The sequence below is a fragment of the Theobroma cacao genome, chromosome 6 (genome assembly GCF_000208745.1).
Source record: "Theobroma cacao cultivar B97-61/B2 chromosome 6, Criollo_cocoa_genome_V2, whole genome shotgun sequence".
NCBI lineage: Eukaryota > Viridiplantae > Streptophyta > Magnoliopsida > Malvales > Malvaceae > Theobroma > Theobroma cacao.
Genome location: NC_030855.1, coordinates 16398871 through 16423874, shown reverse-complemented (window position 1 = coordinate 16423874; position 25004 = coordinate 16398871). Strand labels below are relative to the sequence as shown.

General features: G+C 34.0%; 1 long non-coding RNA gene across 2 annotated transcripts; it reads left to right on the top strand.

The window, feature by feature from the left end:
• On the top strand, positions 1824 to 3680 carry LOC108662555. 2 transcript variants are annotated; one of them, XR_001928437.1, is made up of 3 exons: positions 1824 to 1849; positions 2286 to 2359; positions 3467 to 3680. It is a non-coding gene; the product is annotated as an uncharacterized LOC108662555 (long non-coding RNA). The 2 variants fall into 2 exon arrangements; XR_001928438.1 differs by lacking the exon at positions 3467 to 3680 and adding an exon at positions 2639 to 2724.

The window sequence follows — 25004 nt, the reverse complement described above, 5'->3', positions numbered from 1 at the left end:
TGCTTACTCACTGAGATTTTATAATCTCACCACCCTCATTTCCTCACATTTCAGGCTCGGGGAATTCCATAGTTAGCTGACTTTGACAAGGACCTTCATTTGGACTCGAATCGGTAAAAGCTGTAGGTTTCCAGCTTTCGATGCATTTTTGTTAGATGTGGGCCCACGTGTCAGTGTAAAAGAAATTTTATGCTTTGGTTATTTGCTTTATAGTATATATGAATATAATTAACTTTTACGCTATAAGAATTATGTACCGATAATTTTATGAAAATTATTTTACAAGAAAATAGTTTATTTTATTATATTCAAATGGTCAAATTTTCACTTCAAATGAACGTTTTAGATACTTAATTTGTTTTTAAATCATTAAATATATATTTTTTGCTTATCTACTACATTTTTAGCAAGTTTCAAGATTTTTGAAAAAATGACGAAAATGCCCCTGTGAGCCAGAAAACAATATGTTATGTTCTGATTTGGAAATAATTTGTAATCCTTCGGATTTTGATATTTGATAACTATTGCTCACCGAAGAAGTGCGAAAGCTGATATGAGAGCCTTGCGAGGTTTCGATCCACATTTGGGGTGAAGAATGTTTGTCGAGGCCTTGTGAAGGTTGTCAAGGGCCCGATGGGGAGTTCCGGGTCGTGACAATATCATAGAGTTATCACACCCCCAACTTAATATTTTGCTAGTCCTTGAGCAAAACATAGAAAAGAAACTAACTTATGAAAATCAGATTCAGTTAAAGAAAACTAAAATAAATATAGTCACTACTACTATTACTACTACCACCACTAGAGATAAAGTGCAACAACTCAATGATTCCCTATAATTTCCTTAAAAGTATGTCTATCAATCGTTAACCTAAGGAAAAATATAGGCATCATTTAAATTCATGTTTCAAATCTAATGCAAACATATTCTCGAATGGATTTTTGTGTGTGTGTGTGTAATCTTTTACCAAGAATATCATGACATCTGGATGAGTTTATTCCAACAAAAATTTCCAATTAGTACTAGATTACTATAGGTTTACTTTTCATCTCTCTCTCCACTAATGTTGTGAGACCTCAACCCCTATAGGCTCATAATTAAGCATAGATGTAATAACACAAGCTAGGGGTAGTTTCGTCATTTCTTCTAAAAAGCTCCCAGAAGAAGGTTTTATGGTATTTTAAGGTCTAAATAGGCATAATAAGATATTTTGGATACCAAGGAGACAAGAGGAGGCAAGTGGAAATTTTTGGAATAAAATAATATTTTATTAATAAAATAATATTAAAATATTAATATTTTAATCAGTGTCAAAAATTTCCATGAAGAAAGAGTATATGGTCAATCTAAGTGGGGGAAAAGAAGAATGAAAGAATTTTTGAGAAAAACGACGTTAATGGGGCCGCGTGTCTTTATTAAGTAAAGATAGCGCGGACAAATAAATATTTTAAATATTATGGGGACATCGCGTTGGAGTACAAACTTCATACTTTGTTTGTACATGTGTAGAATAAGGTAATAGAAGGAAATTGGAGTTAAATGAGTGTTGGGAGGACTAAATTAAAATGGAAGGAAACAACAGGGTCAAAATGGTCATTTTGCACCCCGAGTAAAAATTTTTAGTTTTCGTAAACTCGAGTAGTTTAGACCATTGTGGACCTTGTTCCAGTGTCAAAAGAATAAAAAGATTGCACAAAGGATTGGAGAAGAACAAGTTAACTTGCTAAAGGGTATTTTCATAATTTCAAAGGGAATTGGATAAGTTTGGCTATAAATATCTTATTCTTCCAGCAGCTCATATTCTTCTTCTCCTCCCATCTCACGTTGGTTTCTCCTCCATGGAAGCATGGTATGAAAACTTCCTAACTTTCTCTCTCTAACTCCAATTTTCATGTTTTTGGTGCACCCTTTCATAAATCCTTATGCTCTTCCACTCTCTCTTTAAAACCCTTGAAAACTCTTGTTTCCATACTTTCTCTCACTAGCTAGGTGTTTAGAGAAAGAAAAAAAGAAAAAAGCCCTATAGTAGCTTGGGAATTGTTGGAAAGAAATTCAAAGTTACTAAACTATCAAGGAGAGTAGTAAATTAGCATTGGGTTTTAAGTGTTGATAATGTTTAGTGATTGAATTGTGGGTTTATTGTTGAGATTATGTATTGACTCTATTGTGACTAGAATAGTGGGAATAGATAGCCATTTAAAATGGCAATTGAAAGCTAGCTAAGGGGTAGCTTTTAGGGTTTATAAGTATGAATTGACATTATGGTGATGTTAATTTGATGGTAGGTTCCAACAAAGCCCCATTATCCTAATTGGATTATCAGGGAGGTTAGAGTTGGCTAAAGGCTCAACTACTACTGGTGAGTGAACTGCATCTCAAAATCATTTTGGGATCGTGACTGTTTTGTACAAAGAACTTGAATGATTTTATTCAACTTTTTCTTTAAACAAGTGCCTTGGGAACAAACTTTTGCTAAATGGTTTTAAGTTGTGAAATGTGGTTGTTATGGATTCATGCACTATTTCATTATGATGATATATATATATATGTATATTGTGCATGATAATTGACATTGTGTATGATGACTATAACCGTGTGTGTCCACGATGTGGGGGGATGCACATGCCGATGATGATAGTGGTGTGGGAGATGGATAATGATAGTGCTCATGTGCACAATGTGGGGGGATGTACACGATGGCACTGATTATGCACGATGTGGGGGGATGCACATGATGGTGCCGACTATATGCACGATGTAGGGGGGATGTACATGAGTTAGGTGTGATTATACTGATATTGGTGTTTATCTATGCATTTCTATATATGCATCTATGTTTATGAAATCAAAGTTCATGAGTATGGTATATGGTTTTGCATATGTGAATCTTGCATGTTGAACATTGAAAGTTGCTAAATATTGTCAAATTGGTGTTCATTGCAACAAGGAATTTGGCTGCAGCGAAATGGATTCTCGCTGTTGCCAGAAATTTTGGGTGGTGGTATGGTACTATCACTTTAATAGCAATTTTGACCACTTTTTGATTAGAACTAGGCAAATTGGTAAACATTAAAGTCGTAGTCCTGCCTCTTAGCTTTCTAACGACCTAAAAAGCATGTCAATTGGACCCATGTAGTGAAAGATATGCTGAAAAATCGAACCATATACAAACTGAGAATGCCTTTTTCTACAGTGAGAAACGTGTTGTCATGTTGCTACCTTGCTCGGGTTTTGATATAATTTCCTCCACTCCCTTATCTTCATGATTGAGCATGAGTCTTTGCAATACTAAGAGTCCACTGATCAGTGACCAAAACAAGGGGGTTTGGGAAAGAAATTATACCAAATTGCATTGTTTTCAAAACAAGTACATCACGATTTCCAAATTCTTCCTTATCAATTGCTTGTTCCCTTCCTTGTTCACTCACTGGGTTTATACTCACCGTTTTCAACTTCATGTTTTCAGATTACGAGGCAGTTGGTAACTAGGTCGAGGTGCCTTTGCAGACTCGACTATTGGTAGGTGTCTCGGAATTTAGTAGCTATATGTTCATCGAGTTTTTTCGCTAGACATCGAGTCTCTTTTTGACATGTATAGACAAATCTGATGTTAATTATTAGAGTACATACTGTAGACAATGTATGTATATTTTAAACGAGTAACGCTAGTACGAGTTGGCAATGTCTATCACCATTTTGATCCAAAGTTATAAAATGTGACTTAGTAATATTTGATGGAGTAATGAGCAGGATAATAGTAGGCTTGCTTGGGCTTAGTGGACTACGTCCATTGGGCCCATGCACCTGTCATGGCCGAAAATTTGGGTCATGACAAATGTAGACCAATACAAAGCTAGGGATCAATATGACTTTAATAGGCTTGTAATGTATGGCTAGGGTCTAAGTATGATAAAGGATATTAATGTGGCTCAAATCACCCTAAGCACATAATTATTATAAGACCTATATATATAGAGCTCTATTTTCCTTCTCCCAGTATGCCTTTTCTTCCACATTTGAACTTTTCTTTCATTTAAAACACCTTTTTTTTTTCAACATATTTTTTTTTCACAATTTCACACTCCTAAACTTATTTTCTTTATATTATAGGTAGTGGGGTTATTCGTCATATTTTGAACTTTTTTTTTCTCACATCAACATCACCTTTCCACCTATTTCAACATTTAGCTCAATTTATATTTCCTAAAATAATATACATGCTTAGGAGTGAGGGTTGAAAAATTGGAAGATTAATTTTAACGCTAAGCTCAATTATTATATAGTTAAACAAAGAAAAGGGAAGTTAGGCTCAAAAGGGGTATACTAGGGATAAAAATTTAATAAGGTTGGCTTTTTAGGCTCAAACAGTCGAAAGATTGCCTAAATCATCTTCCTAACTAAGTATTACCTAAGATTTCACTTCAAGAAAAAATCAAGCAAATTCTAGAATTCATGACATAATATAAAATTTATATCAATATAAACCTTCTCTAGATATTCGATTAATTCAAAGTAAAAAATATAGTGCTCAAAATTGTGAAAATCACATCCTAACAATAATACTTAACAAAAAAATTTAGCATGAATCCAAACAAAAACCTTATTCACCAAAAGCTAAAAATTCAAGACAACTAGTTATCATAATTGGATAAAGAAATTATGGAAAAAATAGGCATAACTTTACTCTAGATTCCTAAAATTCAAACAAGAAATAAATTCCTTTACCAACTAATCTTAAATGATTTATAAATCTAGATGAACATACAAATAAAATTAAATCTAAAACTTCCACAGAATATTTACCACCAGAAAAATAAATTCACCCCTCTCAACTTAAACCTAACATTGTCCTCAATGTTAGAAAAATAAAAGAAAGGTAAAGAATACTCCCCTGAAGGTTGGATGAATCTTGGAGAAGCTCTAATTCTCCTCCTCGTCCTTATGATCTTCATTGTCACTTGTAGGAAATTTTTTTTGCTACAAAAAAATAAATAAATAAAGATTAATATAGAGAAATAAAATAAATAATAAATAAAAATATATGAAAAGAAAATAAATAAAGAAAAGGGTTTTTGTTGGGTAATGGGCTGCCTATTATTGGCAGCCCATATAAAAAAAATGGGTTATGGTTAGTGAGTAATGGGTAAATGGGCAAATGGGTAAATGGGCTACTAGGTAGTGGGTAGCCTAATTGGCAACCCACTTTAGAGGGGGTCACGACCTACGTCATATAAGGCCTAGTGAGCTCAAAATTAAACTCAAATAACTCTATATCATAGAGTTATCACCTTATCATCACAAGGTAGACCAGCACAATCAAGTAATGATGGAAGATGTCAAGCGCGGGTGTTTGCTTTGACACCGCAAGATGCTCAAACTTGTAATGTAGTGGTTGCATGTACACTTTCTATTCATGGTACCGAAGCTTTGGTTTTATTTGATCTTGGATCGACACATTCCTTTGTGTCTTCACCTTTTTTGCCGAAGTTGGATAAGTTTTGTAGTAGTATGGATAAGCCTTTAATTGTGACTACTCCCTCAAAAGAGATATTTGTAACAGAGTATGTGTATAAGTCCTATGTGGTCCACATTAAGAGCAAGGACATGTTAGCAGACTTGGTGTTACTACTAACTTTAGACTTTGATGTGATATTGGGAATGGATTGGTTAGTGTCTTGCTTCGCTAAGGTAGATTTCTACGTAAGCTTGTGAAGTTTAAGTTCCCATGGGAACCCTTATTTATGATTTATGGAAATGATAGTTCAATGTTTGCGGGAGTCAAGTTAGCTATGGTCGTTAGACAAATACCAGGGCAAGAAAGCCAAGTGTATCTAACAATGACAAACGATGCTTCGATGAATGCTAAGAGTGTGGGTTACGTATCAATAGTAGATGGATATTCAGACATATTTTCAAATGAATTGCCTAGATTACCTCCCGAGAGGAAAATTGAATTTTATATTGATTTGATTCCAGATACAAAGCCAATTCATATACCTCCACATCGAATGGCACTGATTAAATTAAGAGAGCTTAAGGTGTAATGGGAAGATTTACTGAGTAAGGATTTTATTTGCCCTAATGTGTCTCCTTGGGGAGCTCTGGTGCTATTCATGAGGAAAGATGATGGTAGTCTTCAGTTATTTATTGACTATCGGTAGCTTAATAAAGTGACAATCAAGAACAAATATCCATTCCCGATGATTGATGACTTGTTTGAGTAGTTGCAGGGTGTAGTGTACTTTTCAAAGTTTGATTTACACTCAAGATATCACCAATTAAGGGCATTGTGAATTTTTAGTGATGTCGTTTGGACTTATTAATGCCCTTACAACTTTTATGGATTTGATGAATAGAGTGTTCCAGGCATAGTTGGATTAATTTATGGTCAAATTCATGGACGACATATTGGTGTATTCTAAGAGCTCGGAAGAACATGCGCAACACTTGAGAATTATGTTGCAAAACTTGAGAGAGCATAGGTTATACTCTAAATTTTAGAAATGTGAATTTTGGCTGAATAAAATTCAGTTTCTTGAGACACGTTGTGTGAGACCTTGTCAAGCTCGATTAAAAGACAGTATTGTACCGAGTGGTACAACTAAGTTAAATCGAACCTTGAACTAGTTCAAATAGAAATTCTAAGAGGAATTTGAAAATTTTGAAACCCACAGAATGGCTTAGAATAGTGATTTGGAGTTCAAGGTCCAGTTTGGAGTCCATCAAGAAAATTGACCGATTAAGGACAAAACGGTCATTTTACCATTTGATGATAAGATGGAGATTTTTAGCCAAGATTTGATCACATTTGACCAAGAATAATTATATGAAATATAATTATGATTATTGGAGTATAAAATGATGTTTAGCAGTGAAAAATTGTGATTCCCGATATTTTTAGAGCACAAGGGTAAAATGGTAATTTTACCAGTAAAGAACTAAACGGAAATTTTTATAAAACGATTTTTGCCCCATTTGGTTAATATTGATCAATATTAGTGTTATTTGAGGTTGAAAAGTAGAAATAATGTGATTCTGATACATTTCAGAGTATAGGGGTAAAATCGTAATTTTTTTATCTCAGGGGCAAATCGGTAAATTTTTCTTCCCAGCACTTTTCAAGACCAAGGGATTTTAATTGTGGTAGGTTGGATAAATACCAGAATATTTGTAGTGAAAAATTAAGAAGAAAAAGTCAAAAAGTTAAAAAATGGGGCCAATAAGCATGTGACACGTGGCATGCTTGATTATTTTATTATTTTCTATAGAAATCAGCCTATTAAATCCCCAATTCTCTCACCATATTTGGCCTAGGCAACCAGCAACAAGAAGAAAGGAAGAACAAAGGGAAAAACAAGAAAACCTAGGTGGAAATTCAAAGAAAAAGTGAAGAAATCAAGGAAACAAGCTAGGTAAGTTAGAATTTCTTTAATTCTCCTTGATACCTAGCTTACCCATGCTTTTGTTCTTGATTTCCATGGTTGAATATTGAGTTATCATGATGAATTCAATTCTGAAAAATGGGTATGGAAGAGGAATTGTTGTTGGAATAATTTGATTTTAGACTATGTTAGTGTTTAGGGATAGTTAAGCATGGTTATGAACAAAAACACAAAAGAAATATTCAATTTCTCTAGGGTTCCTTGTTGGTCGAACCATGAGGGCTGAATATCAATGGGGGATTGTTTTTATTTCAAGGAAAATGGCATGGAAAATGATGAATTAAGGTGAAACGGTTATGTAGAAAAAAATTCGATGCTAGTGCACCAAATGACCAAATTTTTCTATAAGGAACTGTGAGGGTTCTAATGCTGAATTTGGCTTTATTTAAATGTATGTGGTAAATTAAGGTATTAGAGGAGAAATGAATTAATTTGGAGGTGATTTGGACACAATCGCCGATTAATCGGGTGATCGGTCGAATTTAATCGATACCGTGATTAAGCGGTAATCGGACATATTTTTGCATTTACATATCAAGCATTAGTAGTTTAAATTAATTTATATCAATTTAGGGACAATATAGTAAATTCCTTGACTTTGTTATTTGTCAAGGTAGTGAGACGTCCGGAAAAGGCAAAGGAATTGCGCTTGAGGACTATTAGTCCGAGTGCACTCGGAATCCAGATTTTCGATATCGGTGAGTGGACTTACATTTCAAACTTGTTTTGGGGAATATGAAAGATTCTATCCAACTTGTCTTAGAAAATGTACCTTGGGAACAAGCTTTGTTAAATGGTTTGATGTTGTGATATGTGATTGCTATGGATTCATGCATTATTACAATATGATGATATATATATATATATATATATATATATGTGTGTGTGTGTGTGTGTGTGTTGTGCATGATGAATGATATTATGTATAATGACTGTAACCGTGTGTGTGCACGATTGGGGGGATGCACATGCCGGTGATGATGGTGGCGTGAGAGATGGATGATGATAATGCCCGTGTGCACGATGTGGGGGGATGTACATGATGGCACTGATTGTGCACGATGTGGGGGGATGCACACAATGGTGCCGGCTATGTGCAAGATGTGGGGGGATGTACATGAGCCGGGCGTGATTATGATGATATTGATGTTTGTCTATCAAATTATGTATATCTAGACTTATGAAATGGAAGCTCATGAATGTGATATATGGTTGACATATATGTGAAATTTGATACATTGCACTTTAGGAATTTTCATGAGTTTTATGTTGATTTTATTGGTTTAGTAGGATGGCCCTTTTGTTGAGTGAAGGGAAACTTTTCTCTTGTTGCTCTGTTTCGCTGCAGTGAAATTCATTCTCGCTACAGCGAGAAACTCTCAGGTTTGAGGGCCTTCACCAGAACTGGTTCTTGCTACAGTGAGAAACTTTTTGTCCATTTTGCTAACTTGTGGGTTTTTGCCATTTTTCCCATTTCTTTGGTACCATAGTTGAGCATGGATTTTTGTAAAGCGATTTACTCATGTGGGGTTTACATGAGGGGTTTAAAGGAGCTAAAACAATTGCATGGTTTTGAGAAAATGAATGCATCATGATTTCGATAAACAGTCCTTATGGTATGCTTGTTCCCTTCTTGTTCACTCATTGAGTATTGTACTCACGTTTTATAAAAATTCATGTTTTCAGATCAGGTGATTGTTGGACCCTAGATCGAAGAGTCCCCGTAGTGCATCTCCTAGGTATGTGTCTGGTATTCGATAGTAATCCATTTTATTGTAAATGTCTCAGTTGGAAGTCATGGGTTCTTTTGTATTGTGAATACAATCTAACAATGTGAATATGTGTATGCAATGTAAATTGCTAAATACATGACTGGTATAGTGCATGTATATTATTATCGATAATGCCATTATGTTTTGGCTATGTTCACACCCAGGAAAAGGTGTGTGTGTATGCATGATATGATAAATTTGTTAAGCAAAGGTAAATGGATAGGCTTGCTTGGGCTTAGTGAGCTATGCTCATTGAACTCATGCGCTGGTCATGGCCCGGGAAATTGGGTCGTGACACGTTGAGTCTGAACAAGGGGTGCAAGTCGATCCTAGTCAAGTAGAAGCTATGAAAAATTGGCCAAGGCAGATATTTGCAATAGAAGTTAAAAGTTTTCTAGGTATAACTGGATATTATAGACAGTTCATGCAAAAATTTTTTAAGATTGCATCCCGTTCGACAAGACAAACTCAAAACAGAGTGAAGTTCAACTGGTTTGATGCATGTGGGGCTTGTTTCCAAAGGCTTAAAGCCTATTCACTTTTGCACTTGTGTTAAGCCTACTGTGTGGATCCAAAGGCTATACCATGTACTGTGATGCATCACGGATTGGATTAGGTTGCGTGTTGATGCAACACGCAAAAATAATAGCATATGCCTCTTGAGAGTAAAGGAGACATGAATAAAACTATCCTACGCATGACTTAGAGATGGTTTCAATTGTGTTTTCTTTGAAATTATAGCGCCATTATCTTTATGATGAAACTTGTGAGATATATACCAATCATAAGAGCTTGAAGTATATACTGCAAAGAGATTTGAATTTGAGACAGCGTAAGCGGTTGAAGTTATTGAAAGATTATGACTACATCATATTCTACCATCCTGGTAAGGTGAATGTAGTAGCAAATGCTTTAGGCCAGAAGTCAATGGGGAGTTTAGCCCATGTGACTATAGAGAGACGATCTTTGGTGCAGAGTTTATATGATCTAGGAAATATGGGAGTACATTTATAGATTAATCATTTGAACACCTTTTTGGCACATTTTAGAGTTCGACCAATGATATTAGACAGAATTAAAGCTGCCCAAGATCAAAATGAATATATGGTGAAAGCATTTGGATACATGAGTGAACATAAAGCTCAAGACTTTGTGCGCGACATTGATGGTTTAATGATATATTGTCTATCACGAGTTTATGTGCTGAATATGGATGATCTAAGAAATGAGATTTTGGAAGACACTCATGTGGCAGCCTATGTGATACACCCAAGAGCCATGAGGATGTATCATGATTTGAAGTTTATCTATTGGTGGCTAAGATTAAAGAGAGATGTGGCTAAATATGTCTTTAAGTGTTTGACTAACAAGCAAGTGAAGGCCAAACATTAGAGACCTTTAGGATTGTTGCAACCATTACTGATACCTAAGTGGAAGTGGGAACATGTTAGAATATAATTTGTGATGGGTTTACAATGAGCTAGAACTAGCTATGATGCCATTAAGGTGATAATTGATCAGCTCACTAATCAGCTTATTTTTTATAGATCTAGACTAAGTACAGAGCAGCTCGGTACATCTAAATTTTTATTAATGAGGTTTTAGGCAACATAATGTTCCGATAATGATCGTGTTCAATAGAGGGTAGCAATTCACGAGCCAATTTTGGAAGAAACTACAAGAGGCCTTAGGCACAAGATTGGATTTTAGTACGGCTTTTCACCCACAAAAGGATGACACCATTCAAATGCGCGAGGATATGTTAAGAGCAATTGTGCTCGTCTTTGGAGTCTCGTGGAACCATTATTTGCCTTTGGCTGAGTTTGCTTATAACAATAGTTATCAAACCACAATTGGTATGGCTTTGTATGTGGCATTATAAGGGTGAAGATGAAGATCGCCTATTGGTTAGCTTGAGGTTGAGGAACAAACACTCTTGGGACCGGAGATGGTTCACATCTTGGTTAGCTTGAGGTTGAGGAACGAAGCTGAGTGATTCATCCATGTGATTCAAGAAAGGATGCTAAGAGCTCAAAGTCGTAAGAAATCCTATGCTGATAATAGGCAAAAGCCCTAGAAATTTGAAGTTGATGACTATGTGTTTTTAAAAATCTCGCCAACCACAAGAGTTAAAAGATTGGAAATAAAGGGAAATTGAGTCCCAAGTACATAAGACCTTTTAAGGTATTAAGAGGCATAGGCACAGTTGCTTATCACTTAGCGTTACCACCGAATTTGTTTGATGTTCATCCGATTTCTCATATATTCATGCTTAGGAAGTATGTTTCCAACCCTTCGTATGTGATAAGATATGATAAATTCCAGTTACAATACGAACTTAGTTATGAGGAACACTTTGTAGCCCTATTGGATCGGCAAGTAAAACAGCTTCGCTCAAAAGACATTGCTATGGTAAAAGTGTTGTGGTGAAGCCATTCAGTTGAGGAAGCCACATGGAAACTTGAAGTAGAAATGCGAGAGAAGTATCCCCATTTATTTGAGGCTTAAAATATTTGTAATGTGTGGTGTATTTAAATTCATGAATGAATTTCCTATAAGGAGGGGAGAATGTAACACCCTCAATTTTTGGTGTAAACTAAGCTAACTAAGAATGATTTATGAAATATATTAAATCTTGAGGACTTTGATGATACATTAAGTATGCCAAGTGCATGGCAGTATTTATATTAACACTTGGGCAACATTTTTATGGAAATATGTGATAAATCTTATATTTTGAGGTTTTGATTTGAATTTGGTGTTATATTTGAGGATATATGTGCACGGATTAGAGTTACATGAATTGGTTGTATTGTGATATCAACAGGGAATGATTTTGGGGAGTTATGTTTAGATTTTTAAAAGTTTAGAATTTAGAAAAACTGCATACAGGGGAATATGTATCAATACATCCCCAAATGTATTGATACATTATCAGCAAGATGAACAATATAAGGCATATGGATGAAATTGTATCGATACCTTCCTAATGGGATGAACATCTATCCATACATTGTCCAAATGTATCTATAGATTTGAAGTATAAAGGACCTAGAAGGTATCTAGGGGAAAAAGTATTGATACATTCCCCCACATGTTAATACATTTTAGGGCCATGAGCATTCTGCTTGAAATCTATACATGGATTAATGTACTTACACATCACAAGGGAAAAGAAAAAATAAAAAAAAGGGTCTCAAGTTATCCGCTTATTTAAGTAAAAACCCTAACGCTCCCTCTCTCTCTACCCAGTTAAAACCTTAAGCCCTAATTAGATTTTTGAAGTAATTTGGAGCTAATCTGAGCTTGGGAAAATGTTATTGAGGTAAGATTACATGCTTTCATTGATTGATTTTCAATATAATCAGTTAATAACCTTGAAATTCAATTTTTCTAGCTTTGGTGAATCCCCATTAATTTTGCTTGAGTTTGGAGTTTAGATTCATGCAATCCTGCTTTGAAGTTATGGGTTTAGATCATTATTGAAGAATTTGAGCTTAAATGTTGGATTGCTAAGGATTTAGTTAACTATGGTAAAGTTGGCATTTTTTGAAAGGTAGGATTTAATTAATATTTTGATGTTTTGATGTGTTCTAAAGGGGAAATAGAGTTAATCAACTCATTGGTGAGCTAAAAAGTGATTAGAGGCTGAAGTTAAGCTTGGCGATGGGAGCACCTCTAATTTGTCACTGTGAGTGGGTAAATTTAAAATGCATATAATGCATGACGCATGAAAGATGCGCTGCACTGGTACTAGATTTTAGTATGTAAATGTGTATATGTGTGTGTGTGTGTGTGTGTGTGTGTATGATTATGTGTTGTGATGTGTGTGCTTTGGACAAGCCTCTTGGTGGCCTATGTTGATTGTGTAGGCTTAAACTAGAAGGTCTAAGAGATACGATGAGTGTCTTGAAGTAGATCACCTTAGACAATTGACCTTGGATGGATTATGAGCCTTTGATGCCTTAGAGATTTTAAAGGCATTTAGAACCACATCGAGCTTATAGGTGATTAAAGCTTGTTTGATATGAATTATGATTGATATGGACATATGGAATGTCAAAGGCATGATGGCCTTACTTATGGATTTGTATTTCGTTTGAGGAATGAATTTTGGATGTTGATTTGATTTGAGGTTGAGTGAAATCCCTTCCCCCTATGACTTTGTTCTGTACTTGCAAGGATGATGGTAAGTAGGGATAGTGCTATTGGTCCCACCTACAATCCTTTGATGTTGCCTATTTAAGAATACTCCTGGCAATTCCAACTGTCAGGAGAGTACTTCGATTGATGACTTTGTTTCTCCATCAGTTACTCTGTGTTGTGCGTGATTTGTTCTCCGCTTATTGCTCCGGTATGTGCATGATTTTTTTTTCGGTAGTGGCTTTGCCTTGAGTGTGATTTGTTTCTTCGCTGGTTGGCCACTGAGTGTTATTTGACTATGTCCAAAGGAAGACCACTCGATGACCATGATTCAGTTTGTGTATGATATGTGATCGCTAAAGATAGGCTTAAATACATTTGATCTGATTTGATATGATAGTCAGGCAAATAGAGTGTGATGTGAAAGATGATTTGCATGGCTTTGAGGATTGGCCTATGATATGCATAATGATATTTGGAGAGTTTAGGGATTATGATATACCTTATATTTGGATTTGTTTGTTAGAAACTTAGAATATTTGGATGCACTAGTATGTGAAATAATTATATGTGATCGTATATGTATATATGATTTTGTTCATCTACACCACTCACTGAGTATTAGATGACTCATCCATTTGTGTACCATGTGTAGATAAGTGGGTGATAGGGCTACGTCGAGAAGGCCGTCCAATGACAAACCAATTTTGTCATCCAATAAGTCTCCACCTACTTTGTCGCTCCCCTGCTTTTGTTGTGAGCTTCCACTCTGCATTTGGTATTAGATGCTTTTGTAGGCACGTTGTGTCATTTGAACTTATGTAAGGGTTGTTAAGTATGAACCTATATATTAGCCAATGTACGACCTTATGAATATTGCATTAAGTGTATTGACGTGAGCAATGTACTAAGGATGATTCTATGTATTTGAATTTAAATTACGTTATGAAATAATTTTATGTGAAAATCTCTTGGCTATATGGTACATGATTTGAACTTTGAAGCCTGCTCAGATCTCGCAAGCCCCGCTTGCTGGGCTTGTGCACCGGGCATGGACCCCTAAGTTTAAGTCGTGATAAGAATGAATATGGAGCCTGATATATATAGGGAAGGAACAATTGTTTGGAAAATTAGGAAATATTAGAAAATAAAGGTTAAAAATATTCTGTTGAGATATTTGAGGATAGGGAGTTAGGAAATAAATGGTAAAACATTGATTCTGTAATAGTTTAAGTTATAACAGTAGAATATATTTTGGTTGGCAAAATCAAAGATCAATTCAAATCGTATTTTTCAAAGACTTTTCCACCACGGTAAAAAGAATAGGTCAAGGTAAGGTGAAAAAGCTGAAAATGAAAAAAAAAAACATATAACCAAGGTACAAAATATCAGGTTGGTCTAGCCCACGTGTTAGGGGGAATTTGCATTTTCTCAAGGCTTAGGCCGATCTTGTGTGCATACAGACCATTTTCTTTTTTAGCTTTCAACAAGCTCATAATGTATTTACTTATTAAAGCACTAACATCTTTTGTATCTAGGTAATGTGAGATAGAAATCTTATGAGATATTACTAAATGTCCAACATTTAATGAGATTTGAACAACTATTTAAAGGATAATGGAAAGGAGAAGGACAAAGATCCAGATAACACGTATCGGAGAAAATGCGGTCATGGAGCAGGAGTGGTTTTATTGATTGCAGTGAGCCATAGATTCGGACAACATTGAAGCAACGCAGATTGAGTACAATCAATTTTGTATAGCTTAAATGTGTATTGGTAGTGTGCCCGGACATCCCTACATCCTGGAATTAAGCACCTAGGGGTTTTATGTGTAATTATTTTTTTTACTTTTATTTTCTTTATTTGTAATCATAAAGTCCAAAACTAAATTTAGTTTTGACATTCAACAATAAAATAATTGCGTACTCTTTAAAAAAAAAACTGTATGTTGTGGACATTGTGCTCCACTACGTTTATGCTTGCAAATGGCAATCAAGCCAAGTTGGTCATTTAAAGAAAACCATCATCTTTTAGGTTGGGTGGAAAATATTTTAAAATTTAATAGAATATACTTAGGAGGGACAATGATGTAAAAAAAAACCTTATCTTTAGATTATTCATTTTAAAAATCTTTAGGTTGGGTAGAAAAATTTTAAAATTTTAATATAATAAATTATACTTATAAAGATAGAGACTAATGTGAAAAAATCTTAGGTTAGATTAATTTAGATACATATGTGTCATTTAGTGGTAAAAATAGTGAAAATTTCTATTATATTTAGTAGTGAAGAGATTCTCTCCTTGCTGCTATAAAAAATAATTGAAATAAAAATTTATAAATAGATAATGGGTTTGATTTGGTTGCCAAAGTAATGATTTCACCACTTTAGTAAACTTGATTATGATCACCAATAAACTCATTAAATGAATCAAAGTAGAATAAGATATTAAGTAAATTAAACCTCATTAATGATGTTAACTGTTCAATTAGATTTGAGATTCGTAAATGTGAATAATTGAGTTTAATTTAATCTAGCAAACGAATAAAGTAGGCAACTCATTGCTCAATTTGTTTCTATTTAATTTAGTATTTTTTTTCTATGTCAATATGATGATGTTGCTGTCTTATATTCACTCATTGCTGAATTTCTTCCACTTTATTGAATTTAGCATTCTTTTTCTATGTCAGTATGATGGTATGTTGTCTTATATTCAAGAATTTTAGAGAAATAAATTTTTTGTTTGGGTTATCTTTCAAAAATTTTTTATTTTTATTTGGCTAATTGCTTCAATGATATATATATATATAAATTATATTATATATATATATATAATATAGTACTTTACGTCATTATTTTTGTAAATTTCCACTTTTAATAATTTTTTAATGTCTAAAAAGACCAAAAATATTGGGATCAAAATTTTGAGAAGATCTTCCGACTAACTCTTATTCGATTTGATTAAAGTGTGGTTAATCAACAAAAATATATTTTTAATTTCTCTCTTGGTTAATCAAATAATTTGATGTGCACAAATATGCTAATATGGCAATATGTTAATGCATGGGCTTATTCTAGGAACATCTTCCTGGTAATTTCTCTTTTTATTGAAATATAAAATAACCAATTAAATTTCCTTACCCCAAATTTTTGCTACAAGAGAATGGACAAAGCTTGGTCTTGCCAATCACAATTAGAGTGTTTTAAAGATAACTATGTTAAGGTGCTTGTTTTGATAAATATTTTGTTTCTTTTAATATTATAAAAATCTTCACCTTCGTTATTTACTATGAAATTGAAACAATTTTTTTTTAAGAAAAAGGATCAGAAATCAATAATAAAACAAATGTGATTTAGTTGCATAAAAATATTAATCAATTTTATGATTCCAATCTCTCTCTAAATCTTGATAAACATAATTTTTTATGCCTAAAAAAAAAACTACTAGCAAATTTTGTTTATTTTTATTATATATCTAATATTTAAAAAATTGCTAGATATAGATAATAATGTGAAAAACGTATAACAAAATTTCAAACCAAAACTCTTTTGCAATGAACATGTGGTGAACTATAAAGCTCATAACAACCCTTTCCTAGTTTATGGATGATGAACTGATACCCATTGTAACCTTGTTGATCGTTTAAGTAACATCCTTAATAGCTTGACATTTTTAGGATGTCACACAATTAAAGGGAGAGATAATGTTCAGAAGACTAAGAGGTGTCGATTGTAGGAACTGGGGCTAGTCGGGTTAAGAAGCAAGATTAGGAGCCAGATACTCAAGTTTAGAAAGGGAATTGGATGATTGAAGAGCTAATATGAAGTTAGTGTAACTCCATAGAGAGTTGTGAAAGACGCTTTCGAAGAATATGGGGGAGTAATGGATGTTTTCATCCCCAGAACACTGGGGGAAAAGGAGACCAGATATGCTTCTATGAGATACCGAGAGGAGGAGGAAAGAAAAAAGGCGATACATGTTGGCTCCATTAGTTTTATGAAAATTTCTAGGCTTTTCATTTATAAGACAGTAGGTACTTAGCTGATTAAGAGAATTATTTAACCAACTAAGAGCATTTTGTCTCCTTTAAATAATATGACTCAGTCAGATAAAGATAAAACTTAGTTAGTTAAGAAACAAAGATAAAATATAATAAAAGGAAAAAAGCAAGCATATCGGGTGAAGAAGAAAAGAAAAAATTGCCTTAGTGAAAAATAAAAAGAGACGTAAAATTTTGAAATTTGAAAAAGGGGATAATTCGCGACATTTAAAAGGGGAAGTCTAATAGTTTTAAAAAAAAAGAAAAACCACTTTTAACTTCTTACCCTCTCCCCTCATTCTCTCACATTAAAAGTCACTCATTTGGAAACCGAAACACCATTTCTCTCAAACTCTCAAACCCTAAGTTTGAAACCACTCAGAATCGATGACCAAAACCAAATTAGCTCGTAGGATTTTGGAAAAGAAGAAAGGAAAATAGCCCATGGAAGAAAGTCCACCAGCTAAGATTTAAAAAAAGAGGAAGAAGGATGAGTCAGCCTCAGTGATAGAGAAAACTGGGAAGAAACAAAGAGAGAAAGAATAGAAATCAGAGAAAAAGAAGGAAAAAGAAAAATCCATCAAAAAAGGTACTTCTCCATCCTCCAAATTTAGAAATAAAACTCTTGAGGATAGGTTTAGGAAGATAGAGAATGCACCGATTTTATGTGGGAAATACATTGACTTGGATAACTTTAATGAGGTGCTAGAAATTAAAGAGGGTTTATTGTATTATTTTGAAGAGATAAAATTGAAGAAATTGAGTACTTTTAAGAACTAAACCTATAGTGCCAACTCAGTGAAGGAATTCTATGTTAGCATTGCATTAAATGAAAATGAACTTAAGGAACTTGAGGATTTTGTTAATGATGGTTTGAATGTGTTCTTGAATGGAAAGGAGTTTGTGGTCAGAACCACAGATTTGGGAAGTCTGCTCAAAGTTGAGTGTAAAGAGGGAGAATATAACATTCTTGAAAATTATGACCCTTCACAATTGTGGGAAATAATAACAGGGAAAAAGGAAAGATATTCATCCAAATGTTATGCCAGTTTCATTAAAAGCCCTCAGATTAGAATCTTGCATTATTTCATTGCCTCTATGTAAGTCTTCAAGATATGTGGCTAAGGGAGCATGCCTTTAATGCTACTCCCCTTAACTTAGGCAGATTCATGATAGAAAGGATGAGAGGAACATGTCAAGTGGATAAGGTAAATCTGCCATATGGAAACATAATTACCTCTCTAATTAAGAAAAAGAAGATATGGAGTTCAAGATATGAAATGGACCAAGTGAAAAGCAAGGACCAGGCAATCTATCTAGGAAGCTTGCCAAAGATGGGGTACAAACTAGAATAAGAAAAATTTGTCAAGACCCCCAAGATTTAACCAAGGGATGAGCATTCCATCCCTACTCAGACTCAAATAGCTTCCTCCTAGATTTTGAATGAAATGATTCTAAATTTGCTAAAAAGAATTGATGGGAAACTCACTGACCAGTCTGTGAGGACACAAAAAATTGAAGATAAGTTGGTAGAGCTAAAAACTATGGTGAAAAAAAGAAGAAAAATAGCTTCTGGTCCTATTATTGAAGACACTTCTATAACACCAAGTTTATCATCAACAAGACAAGCTGCTGAAAGTCCTGTCCTCCAAGCTAAAGATGATGAATAAGAATTTGTTCCAGCAAGGAAAACTCCCACTCCTGAGCCTCAAAATGAAGAAGAATCCAATGGAGTCATTGAAGTACTTGGATCCTTTGATGACAACTTTTCACCATATGATGAACCATAACCAGAAAAACCATCTTCTCCTAACTTTGAAGAAGTTTCAATAATGGATGTCTTTCATCAAATGGTAAGAGAAGAACAAGCAGAAAGAAAAGCAGCAAAAGACAAAGCTAAAAAATCAGCATCTGTAAGGACTTCTCCTGAGTCAGCTTACATTGCCAAAGAAAGTACACATACTGGTACAGAACAAGGGCAAGCAGCTGCTTCCACCAAAGATAAATCCAGGCTTACTGGTAAAGGCAGGAAGACCATGGCAACAAAGAAAAAATTCGTCAAGAGAAGAAAGTCTTCAAGAATAGCTGAGAAAGCCAAACCCTCAATCCAGTCTTCTACTTAAGATCCACTCCAAATTGCAAATAGATCCTCCCCTAACTTCTCACCGAGAGGATCCTCACTTGTGCCATCTTTTGAACCCCATAATGTCCATTTTGGCACTGATGAGTTTACCCCTTCTGATTCTTCTCAAACCAATTGACCATCCTTAATTTTTTTTTGTTGATGACAAAAAGGGGGAGTAATATGATAGAAAGCTTAGGGGAGATAAAAAGTAGAAGAATTTTAGAGAGAAAGTAGAAATGATTTAGGGGCAATTTAGGAATTTAAATCTGACTTTGACGATATATTGAGCTATTTATGTTATTTTGTGTACTGATGGTTGAAAACTAGATGCTAATAACTTATTGATAACTTATGTTTATGGTTGTTCTGTTGAATTGAATGGAAACTGTTTCTAAAATAAAAATGGATGCTGCTTATGTGGTTATGATATATGATATTTCTACTGAATGGTCAGTGGCATTTATGTTTAGAATGGACATGATTTGTTGAAAATATGTTGATGACGGTGATTGATAATTTTGTAAGGCTGTATTAAAATATTCTGTCAAATGGTTGAATCTATACCTGTTATTTTCTTTAAGAAATAGATAAAAACTTGCTAAAATGAATAATAAAATCATGCATGCTCTAAGGGGGAGCACATACTCAAGGGGAGAAAATCCTTATTTTGTGCAGAACAAAAAGGATCTAATAGAAACTGTGCTGGTAATCAAGGAATGTTTTGTCATCATAAAAAATAGGGAGATTGTTGGCTCCATTAGTTTTTGATGATAATAAAACATTCCCACTTATTTATGTCTAACTATGCTACTTGAGTGTGTAGGATGAAAAATGTATGCCAATAGCAAATTAATCACTAAAAGGCAAATATCAAATCTTACAAGAATGAGAAGCTAAAGTTGAGCCACAAAATAGAAGCCCCTTAGTTAGATAAAGAAGGGAGTTAGTCAACTAAAACTCAAGAATGAAGATCGCCAGTTCAAAAACAGAGACGACTTAATCGACTAAGAAGTATTGTTAGTCGACTAAGAGCATTCTGTCTGAAGATTTGAATTTGAGCACTAAAAGACTGATTAACGGTTAGAACTACTCCAAACTATTTCCCAATGGTCAAAAACTATCAAACATCCATCAGAGTTGGTTTCAAGTATAAAACCCCTCCCTAATGGCTAAGAACAAGGTCCAAGGCTTTCAAGATAAAAAAGAGCTCAAAAACGGTAAGAAACTCTCTACATACCTTTTGCACTTCACTCCAATCTTTGTAATTGAGATAAACACTTCACTTTGTACCAATCAGATTAGGTTAGTGATCATAGGTACATCCTTATTTCTTTTTTCCTTGAATACTTAGAGTGAGAGAGTCACTCTAAGGGGTTTATTCAAGCTTGGGTTAGCTTGATTAAGTGTATAGGTTCTAACTCAGCCTAGGAAAAGTTAGTTTTGGGTTTTGGTTGATTTCGGGAAAAACCATTGTTAAAGGTTATGGCTGAGCTTGTGAAAATCCATTGTAAAAGCTTGGTGGGAGCTTGAGAATTCCACTGCTTTAGTGATTTGGTTTGGAAAATCCTTGGTTGAACAATCAAGGTAATGGATGTAGGTTTTTGACCGAACCACTATAAATAGTTAAGTATTGTCTCCTCTATTTTACTTTTCATTTTCATTATTTCTAAAATCATTCCTTCATCTTGCATCAAATTTATCATCATTGATCTTCAATTTGTCCCCAATTCGAAATCAAGTTTTGTAAGAGCCAAAAATTACTATTCACCCTTTTCTAGCACATTTATTTAGGACCGACAATACAATGGGGAAACAATAGGCAACTATGGGGTAGGTTGATTATGGTAAGGGAAAAATAGAGCAAAATAGGTAAGGTGGTAAAAAATGAGCATAGATAGGATGATAGAGGAAAACTAGTTGTAACAAGGGTAACTAAAACTTTTTGAAAAGTCGTAGTTGAAAACTTGCAAAGACTAAAAAGGGGGAACAAGTGAACAATAGATAAGTGTTGAAATTACAAAATCTTAAAGTGGAAGTAGAGGGCAACCTTATCAAGAAAGGGACAAAAATGGTGAACATTGCTCTATCAAAAGAATACCTAGAATGGATGAGAAAATTTATGTTGGGAAAACTAATAAAAGGTACACACATGATAGTTGTTCATAGTGCACTAATTAGAAAAAGGGTCCATGTTGCGATGAAGCCAAGAGGTGAACAATTTGTAGTGTTGGATTTTGTAGCTAGTAGGAAACGGATCTTTTTCTAGGCTTATATAAAGTAATTTTTGAAGTTTCGTTTGATAACATCAATCAACTCAAAAATTTCGATATTAAAGAAGAGGTCCAGACATGGATTAGGCTTGAGAATGTTCCATTTCATTTATGGCATAAGAAATTCTTGTATATGGTAAGGAATCTTTATGGGCGATTCATTTAGATGGATGCCATGATGAAAAAGAAAGATACATTTAATGCCATATATGTACAGGTGGTTATCAATAATGGGGGAAGTATTCCCTTATTCATCATGGTGGTGATTGCAAGAAAAATGCATTAGATTCAAATGGCTCTCAACAAGATGGGGGGAGAGCCGTTAAAGCTTAAAGTCATCAAGAAAAACAACTTTTCTTAGTTTTGGCTACAAATGGCAGTGGGGCGACTTGGCAAGTGACGGAGTTTGGCAAAAAAGGTGGACTAGGCCTGGAAGCATATACTGGGGATTTAAATCATGCTAAGATGACTCATACATGGCAGAATATTATTAAAATTTTAATCCCCTAAGCCATGGATCACTTTAATTGAAACTAATCTAAAAAAATAACAAGAGAAATTTTGACATACTTGAAAGTTTACTTTCTTTGGTGGAGTCCTCTTTGGCTTTTCATTTTAACTTTTGTACACCAACTAGGACTTATCAAATCATAACAGCACAGTTGTTCTGCGTCTAATGGTGATCCACACCGTGATTTGTCGAAATCTCTTCACTAAGAGTGTGTGAATCCCTAAGCCAAAGTTTGTGCTATCAAACTCTCAACTTTGAGCTCCCTTTGTGTTTCTCTCTTTTTGGTTGTGATCCTATCTCAACACATGAGAAAATAAAAACAAAACTCTTTTGTATATTCAAGAGATCGCTAAAGGATTCTTTATAGAGTGAATTGACCTACTTTATATCCACCAAGGATTATAAAATGTGTTGGGTTAATTGGGCCTTTATTCAATACTCCATCAAATCATATTTGATTTAGCCCAATACTTAATTGGATCAAGCCTCTATAAAATCAATTAGATCACATCCAATTGAACTCAAATTAATTTCGACAATTCACCTTATTTATGTGAGCCATTAAGTTCTCAACATGTTGGCAATAAATATAAATTAAGTCAATTAAAAATTTATATTTATATTTATAGATCATAAGTGGCATCTAGCAATACATTATGACCACCTAAATGTTAGGAGAGTCAATATGATTTGACTAACCTTTCAGTGTTCAGTATTTGAGTGTAATTCCATCCTTTCATCATATATCCCTAATAGATAGAAAATGTAATACCTTGTACTTTGATATGGTGACTAATAAAGCTTATCGGATGCCAATTGAGGTTAATTATAATGTTTAAAAATGATGGAAGATGAAAAGAATAGTTTAGGATAAAATATTTCGCATACAAAAAAATAATAATAAAATAATAATATTTTTATTAGAGAAAAATTTACGAGATAAAAAATGATTCGGAAATGATTTAAGGCATAATAAGATATTTTGGGTACCAAGGAGACAAGAGGAGATAAGAGGAAATTTTTAGAATAAAATAATATTAAAATATTAATATTTTATTCAGTGTCAAAATTGTCCATGAAGGAGAAGTATATGGTCAATCTAAGTGGGGTAGAAGAGGAACGAGAAAAATTTTAGAGAAAAATGACGTTAATGGGGCTCGCGTGTCTTTATTAAATAAAGATAGAGCTAGTAAATAAATATTTTAAATATTATCGGGACATCGCGTTGGAGTACAAACTTTTTACTTCGTTTGTACATGTATAGAAGAAGATAACAGAAGAAAATTGGAGTTAAATGAGTGCTGGGATGACTAAATTAAAAAGAGAAGAAATTGGAGGGTAAAACGATAATTTTGCACAGAGTTTGGTCAAAGCTTCCAAAGGAAGCTTTGACTCTCATCTTTATTAGCCAAAACCGTCCTTATCTCCTCCAGCAAGATATTTTCTTCTTCTTCTTGAAGCTCCCAATGCCATTTTCATGTCAAGTTCATGAAAATCAAATTTTTTCATGTAATGTTCCTTGTTTCTTCTCATTTCCTTTCTTTTCTTACTTTTTTCTTCTCTAAACTTCTTAGGCACTAAACCTGGAGCTTTTAACCCTAATTTACAGCACATCTAAACCCTAAGAGAAGAAGAAAGAAAAAGAGAGAAAGGAAGAAAAAAAGCTTGATTTTGTAATTCAAGCAAGCTAAGGTAAGGATTTTTGTGTTTTAAGTTCATGGTTGGTTAAATCCTTGGAAAAATAATGAGTGAAACATTTTGTGGCAGCTATGGTGGCCATGGGTGTGAGGGAATTATGAATTTTGTTGGATGAAATCCAAGCTAAAACCAAATGGTAAGCTTCATGCTATAATTTGAAGCCTATAATTGGTTTAAAATGGTGAGAATGATTGTGTGCAATATGTAGTGTTATTGTAGTGTCATGGGTATGATTGGAAGGTAATTATATTAATTGGAAGTTAGAAAAAAAATGAATTGTGTGGATATATGTGTTGTTAGGAAAAGCTTAAAAGGTTATGGATGTTGGTGCGTATGAATGGATATCGATGCTATGCTTGGTGGCAACATGTAAATGAGAATAGTGTTACATGTAAACTTAAAAAGTGTTGGATGGAAGTAAATTTGTAATTGCTGCCACATGTTAGTTAATTGTTATGGAAATGATGATTAAACTTGATAAATATCCTTAGACAAGGTTAATATATATGTTAGAGTTATAAATAAGTTGTCAGTATCTATAATCTAAAGAATTACGCAAGTAAAGGATAAAGGCAACTTTGGTAAAAATGTGTCAAGATATAAGTTAGTTGAATAAGGATTCATGATGGAAGGAAAAAGAGAAGTAGGAATGACATACACTAAAGGTATTGCATTTGTATGGTTGCTAAGAAGTGCAAAGGTAAAGTTAGCGTACTGTGGTGCTATGCTAGGGAAATAATGAGTGACTGGCAAATAGGATAGTGTGAGTGAACTTGTATTAAAATGTTTTGGGATATACACTTTTATATTTGATTGAATCCCCTAAAACATTTTATTGGTTTTTCTTCAAAAACTCGCATGGGAACAAGCCCTTATGAAATGTTTTTACGTTATGAAATGGATAGTGTGATGAATCTATGTGTTTCTGTATAATATTGATATATATATATATATATATATATATATATTATGTCATAAATGGTACATTGTGTGACAAAATGCA